Raw genomic sequence first — 7406 nt, 5'->3', positions numbered from 1 at the left:
AATTTAAGCTCAATTAAGACAATGGCAGCCTTCGACTTGTAATTTTCGGCCCTTGCCTTCCGAGTGAGCCGAGTCTCGTTCGATGTCGAGCTCAATTTACATGACGAATTTTAAGCTCGCTTGCCGCCAATCCGATGCGGAATGCGATTAATCTATATGAACCTAAACTATATGGTATGCAATTTTAATATTTTTGTTTAGGGGTTAAAATTTAATCCCTAATTTTCTATGCAATTAACCACTAAATGATGCGCCGAAATTTAGGTGTCAACAACCGCGTGTTAAAACAACACAAAATAAGGGTAAGTAAAGCCCAAGAAAATGTTAGGGGACGATCTAGTCAAGTCTTCCCTAACGACGCTGCTCCGAGCATGTCAAGGCAGAACTCTTTAAATCGTCCCAAATAAACGGCGTTAAACCTTATCTCACCATTAATCTGGAGTTCACCCTACAGAGGTTGTGTAGGGTTCAGGTTGCATGAAGCATACCTACAGTAGATCTTTGGTATAAGCCTTCCATAGTAAATTTGGAAAATTATAAGGAAGAATAATGTAGATATATACATGATAAAAATAAACATCTATAGATACTATACGCAAAGGATAAGGCACCGGTCCAATGACGGTTCCAGAAGCATGCTTCAATTGCCAATGCATCGCTTCAAGAGTACCACAATATAACCATTTGGCAGGTACATAAAAAATATAAAAAATATAAAAAAATAAAAAGAGATGCAAGCATCTATTTCAAAAATGATACTTTCATGATTTTAATTTAAGTAGTGAGAGACCTTTGAGAGAAGCAAAAGGAGTGGGCATAATCTTGGTGAGCATGTAGGAGCGTGCTTTTACTACTCATCCATTACTGCACGAGATCGTCTGCTTGTGGGGCTGACACTTCCACTTCGACTTATTTTAAGTGCTGTCAGCGCTTTTTGTATTTCCATTGTCATTGCACTATCCACACTCCCAGACGATAGCTTCTTGTGAGACTTTTGCAAATGCAGTTTGAGGGAGCTGCTGCTGAGGCCGGCATTCTTCCCACAGATGGAGCAAACTTTCATGACCGGTTTTCTTTGTTGCCATTCCATAGAGACCTTCCCATGCAACTTCCTGTCAAGATCCAGAAGGATTCTAGCAAACCCATCATTCGGTTGTGCTCGCCGATGAGCTCGTTTAAGGATATTCCATGCTTCTAACAGAGTGAAATTTCTACATAACGAGAGAATTTGCATGAGCATTCCCCTTTAAGACAATGAACACAAGCATAGAAACAAATGCTGAAAGCTTGATCATTTGCTATTGTTGGGATTCTAAAAGACCTGTACCACATTGTGCAAAAGTGAAAATATATTCACAGTAGAGATTTACGTTTGTCTTTAATAAACATGTTAATTTGTATATTCCTAAAGTTATAGACCTCACATATGAACCTAGACTTGTAAACCGAGCGAGAATTGTAATAGTTAACTAGTCTGTTAGTTAAGCACTAAGATACCAGTAAAGTAGTGTAATAGAAAGAAGTGTAAATTGCACTGAAAAAGAAAAAGCTTGTGACTTGACTGGTTTCCAGTTTCAAATAAATGTCTATTTCACACCATGTAAACTAATGTCTGTGTTAAAAAGTTAAGATTTCTAGACTACAATCACCTCCATTTAAGATACGGATATTCTTTAATTCATTCCTGAGTCAGATCCTGATATGACTACACTTGACAAAGACAATAGTTTCATGTTCCCCTATTCCACTGTGTTAAAAGACACCACTTACTTCCTGAGCATCAAGTAAGCAATCACCATCGTGGCACTTCTGCTTCTGCCTTCAAAGCAATGAACAAGCACCTTCCCACCTATCTGCTCTACATGATCAATGAAATCGCACGCTTCAACGAAAATACTGCTGATATTGGTCTCTTCATCATCACTTATCTGTTGAAGTAGGGTAAGCAGTGTGTCATGAGAAGGCACTATGTGGACAAGAAATCCAAAACTCATGAGAAATCCAAAGGCATGCATACAGAAGCAAGCATCATGATGAAAAGTGCTTGTCCTCAGTGCTTGTGATCGTGTGTAGGAACAACATTCATCGTCCTGCAGTTGAACCACAGGCAAATACTGCCAGAAAGAAGAAAGCTTAACAGAAAAGAACGCTTTAGACTTCTGTCATTTTTTCTTGTAAAAGGAACAGAGAGTATGATAAATTAAGCAAAAGTTTATGAGATAACTTGATACAGTGCATGAAGTAAACTTCTCAGGCTATGATAACCACTTGCCAGTAGGAAATTAAGCAATTTGATTATAAGTGATAATATCACAGTGGAGTAGTGACCCAGAGATGAAATGTCCACTCAGACTTCAAGTAAACAATTTATGTACTCACAGAGAAGTTCTTGTACTTAAACAGATCGAGATACTGAGAATCTGATTGTCCAATTTCATTGGAACACAAACATAAAACGTTGGTGATGTCTAAATGTTGCAGTGTAAAAATTGATCTTGCTGCCAAAGCCCCACCAATAAACAAGCTACTTGTAATTGAAGATGGCCTCTCCGTATTTGCTGCTTCAGAAATTAATGCTATCCTTTCAAGAATGTGTTCCAGTCTAACCTATGAGCACAACTGAGTGTATTAGAAAGAATATATGCATCAGAAAATTGATTGGAATTGAAGTACATCTCTGCGGAGGAATAAGGTGATTGTTCGTTGTACCTTCAATTCATAAGCATCAACAACACTATTATTATCATTCCCCTCAAAAAATCCTGTGTTGAAATTGTTTTCCTGACAGAGTTTTACAGCATCATTCTTAAGCATCTCATTCCAGTGCTCCAAATCCTTACTTGATTCGGCATCAACCTGAAAGACTGTGACTTGTGAGCTCAATGTTTTGCAATAGTAGAGGTGGTAATAAGAGAAGATCAATCCATTTAGCCACAGAGTGTGGACCTACTAAACATTACTGGCCGATGGTATTCATGAATTAAGATCAATTTTATCCCATTGAGAAATTGAACATTTCAGCAGAAGCTAAAGAACTGTCACCATTGTGCTTGGCCAAGTTCAACGACAAGGTTAAATGCAAACCAACCTTAGCATACTTATGAAAGTCACGTAATTTTGCCGTCAAGCGCAGGCTACGAAAGGGCTCTCCACTCCCTTTGCAAAATTTTCCATGCCAATTTTCTCGCGAAAGAGGAGAACTAGAATCCAAGCTTTCTTTATTTCCTGAAGATGACCTCAGTGCGGTTCTCTGCAACTCTGAATCACTTAAATCTGTATGGTGAGAAGTACCCGTTCCTTATTAGGCGAAGAGCTAGGAACACCAGCAGCTCCTGAGGGTGACTCAGGGACCACCAGGTCATCTTTGTCAGAATCCCCCAAAGATGTCTTGTTAATTATGTTAAAAAACGATCGTGATAAGGAATCCAGTTTTTGGTGAAGAGCAAGTAAAAAAATATGAAAACCTTGCAGGTCCCTCAGAGCAGCACGGAATCCATTGCGAAATACATGGACAACAGAGGCAACCTCAGCCAGACACATCTCGTCCATATTTTCACCATCCTGCAAAGGAGGTGACCCTAACCTGCCGCCACTTATTTCATGCAACATGTTCGAAGCGTACTCACAACTATTGAGAAGCAGCTCAACCAACTTGGGATAATTTGCTTGGTCATTTGCCCGTTTTCCATGTGGAGGTCGGCGTGGCACACCAGAGTCAATTGCCACAATGTGAAAAGCAGATGATGTTGACTCATTTGACATCCCACTCTTTTGGCTCATATTGCCAGATTTTGGTGATTCAGTGATGTCAGAAGGTCGGAAGTCTGTGATATGAGAGCAGAATTATGAGCACTCAATCTACTGTCAACAGATGTTGCCCTCCTTTCATTCTGAAGAGCTCTAAGGACCCTTGGTCTATACCTCTGGACCGCAGAATCAAAAGCCTCCTCAATGCATCTGCCCCTGTCGAAGCCATCTTGTCAGCACATAATAGATTGGCAGGATTTCACGCCACCGTAGCTGACGACAAGGAAGCCTGTCTTCATTTCTGATGACAAGGTCCAGCATCAAGACCCTGCCAAGAGCTGCTGCTGTCTTTTCTGCAGCTTCCCGAGACTCAAATGCAGCTGAACTCTCCAATAACGGAGACCCGTGCACATAACTGTTCAAAACAACCATCTACATCAATTTAAGGGGAAAAAATTTAATGCTGGAGGCATTCCGGAGAAATTTCATGTTATCTCATGCTTTCTCTTGTGGCCATGGGGAGGATCAAAGAAGCACATTGTGCAACTGCCATGGTATGATGGAGACCATAATCTGGTGTGATAAGATAATGAAGAACCAAAACAACTGAGACTCATATGATAAAACATATGCCCAATCTACCAAAATATCCAATAATGTGAGGTAAGCCAATAAAAGAATATTCCATAGTACAGTATGGAGGAACCTGATTAAAGATTCAAATTCAGTGTAAGGCACACCTCATCAGAAGAAGGCATCGACTGAGCTCAAGAGCTTCCAAGAGTTCTGCACATGTCACTTCACCAATTTCGTCTCCCTCTGAAATTGCTGTCGTTTTTGCTTTCTCTGCAGCTTCCTTTATTTGAAGCCATTCAGGGCTAGAATTATGAACGACTCTGGCCTGCAATACTATGATACGGTAAATTCTAGCAAGAACAGAGGTTATAAAAGATAAAGCTGCCTAGAGATCGGGAGAGATGGACTCAATGCCTAGGTGATATGTTTCATCCTACAAAACAACCTGTGGAGTTTGGATGCCCAACCACTTTGCAAATTCATAGCCAAGGCGTTCGGATTGTGTGGCCATCCTAGGCGATGATATCTTTATAACAGCAACAGCTTCCTTCGCAAATGCATCACCAATACTAGGCAGATTAAATAGCCCAAAGAAGACAACTCCCCCGGAATTGACAGTCACCTGCCGCGACAAGTATTAAATTTTGAGAATAACATACAATAGAGCAAGGGAGCAGGTTAACTTTTACAAAGAGAAAAGAAGGATCCGTTCACTGTGAAAAGGCTCAAAAAGGTTCTCCTAAACATTAATAAATTTCCCAGTTCTGCATTGTTTATCATCAACTGCATTGACTAGAGGATTATGTTGAAACAAAGCCAGGAAGAAGGCATGAATGCATCCATAGTTCAACATATAAGAAACAGACAGAGGAACTCTGTAGTTTCACTAATGTATCCCACGGATGCAATTCGCATATGCCTAACAAAGGGCACTCCAATGTGAAAGGTCTATCAAGGAAGACATGACTATGTCTTGGAAATTGCTAAAAGAGCCCTGAAGACAGCGAAGTAAAATATCTACCATTGAAAACACTACTCATGAAGAGTAGCACAGCTTGTGCTCATCACGTGCTTTAGACAATAACCACTCAGAGTAAGAAGTGCGGATGATCCTTAAGCTAATCTCCAAACTTCTGTCAATTGGAAATTGATAATGGATCCTTACTGTCGAATTAACCACAGATCATGCGAAAACTGTCCAACTTTATTTATTCCAAACATCTCGTTTCTCACTATTAAAGGCATGAGATATCCGTCTGCCCACAGGGCCCACCCACAACCCATATCAAATTGTTCGTCCAGACTATAAACAGAAATACCCGGTAAAGTTTGCCACCTCACCCTGAAGACATTACACAAATCTATAATCACCGAAAGTTGCATTCTTCATAAGTAATTGTTGCAATGAAGCAACTTTCATAGCCATGATAGAACCATTCTCAGGGACTCATCTCTTTCAAACTGAAAATCAAGTAACTCAGGCATTTAGTTTAAATGTCGGCAAGTACTAGTAATCATCCTGTCATGCGTACCATACCGATATTGCAACAAAGACAACATCCATTATAACAGAACATCTCTCAATACGAGGAAGGCAGTACCTCGAGAGCTTTATTCATTTCATCCTCGGAATGTTCAGTGCTACTGCTGTGTTCAGTGTGGTGAAGAGAGGACAACATGTCCCATGAGAAGAGCTCGACTCAATATTAAGCATTGCAGCTTTCCCTAGTCTTTCCCACAAACTAATTTCTGAGAACTGCTCGGGGGATAGACTAGAATTTGAGTCAACAGTCGAAGCTTCCGTCCTGCATGATCTAGCAGTTTGTTACTTAACACATCGGACGCTCTCGGTTTGAGACTGATACCCACTGGTAATGCACTCATATTCGTCCCTACATGTTAGCAAGAAACACTTGTTCGTCCATTAATGGAGAGATACATAAGAGAAAGGGGGTAATACGAATACCCAGATTGTGGCACGGTATCATGGATACGGTGGGGACGATGGGGAAGCCAGAAGATGGGTAACGGCCACTGCGCTTGCGCACCAATTCCAGCCACTGGCTGAACCTGTGAGCCGGACCCGTCGTAATATCGCCCAACATATACAAAAACTGCAAGGACATAACCGGGTTGGGCATTGGGTGGAATTGGATTTAGCTTTCTTGGGAATGCGGAGTGATGAAGAAGAGTTACCCGAGAAGCGACGGTAAGGGGTGGCGGAGCCTCAGCCTCCTCCAAAGTTCCCAGATCCAACTCCTTGTCTTCCTCTTTATCCTCCGAATCCCGCACGGGCTGACAGAGCAAGATCAAAGCCACCACCACCTAAGTTTCTCGGGTATATGCATCAGAGGAAGAGGAATGTGAAGTGAGTACATACCTGGACCTGTGGTCGATGAAGATGGTCTTCCGTCTGCTCTTTAGACATCCTTCGGCTTCAGTCCCACCACCACCACCACTTTTTGCTCAGTTGAGGTCGCTGCTGAAGATGGTTTTCCTTCTGCGGGGTCTTTGGAACGAGAGAGACAACGAGGCACTCCACCTTTCTTTATTGGAAATGATGATGAAATCACGTTGCTGCGTATGTAGTACGGTTTTGCACACGACTGATGGACATGGACTCACGGTGTGCTGCTGCTTGCCCCCGTCTCCTCCTTTCTTCTCTGATTTTCGCCCCTCGGTAGCTTCATATAAAATAAAATAAAATAGTAAGGCGAGTACATATAGAGATTAATTTGCATATCTCGATAACAACTTTCTTGCTGATAACCTTCATTTAACCTCGAAGATGGCTAAAATGGAAAATTAGAAAAATTAAATCAAACTTTAAATTAAGTTTAGAGTCTTCTAACAATGAAATTAAATCGAATTAAATTAACTTCTCAAAAGCTTTAGGTTTACATAAAAATTCGGGTATTACCACGCAAAAACCCGAAACTTCTTTTATTTGTTGTCAAATGATTGAGAGATGGCCAAATGCATTGCCTTTGTATCGATAGATTTACCGAATCATAGCAAGGAATTCTTTAGGAGAAAGAAATTTAAAAGTCAGCATAATGGCGTCTAGTTGCTGGTAAAGTACC

General features: G+C 41.0%; 1 pseudogene; it reads right to left on the bottom strand.

Moving 5' to 3' along the window:
- Positions 1 to 518: 518 nt before the first annotated feature.
- LOC130137301 (dual specificity protein phosphatase PHS1-like) lies at positions 519 to 6961 on the bottom strand (annotated as a pseudogene).
- Positions 6962 to 7406: the final 445 nt, after the last annotated feature.

This window comes from Syzygium oleosum, unplaced genomic scaffold (assembly GCF_021117445.2).
Source record: "Syzygium oleosum isolate NSW1041296 unplaced genomic scaffold, Sole_v2.1 Sole_v2.72, whole genome shotgun sequence".
Lineage (NCBI taxonomy): Eukaryota > Viridiplantae > Streptophyta > Magnoliopsida > Myrtales > Myrtaceae > Syzygium > Syzygium oleosum.
This window is presented reverse-complemented; position numbering and strand designations above follow the sequence as displayed.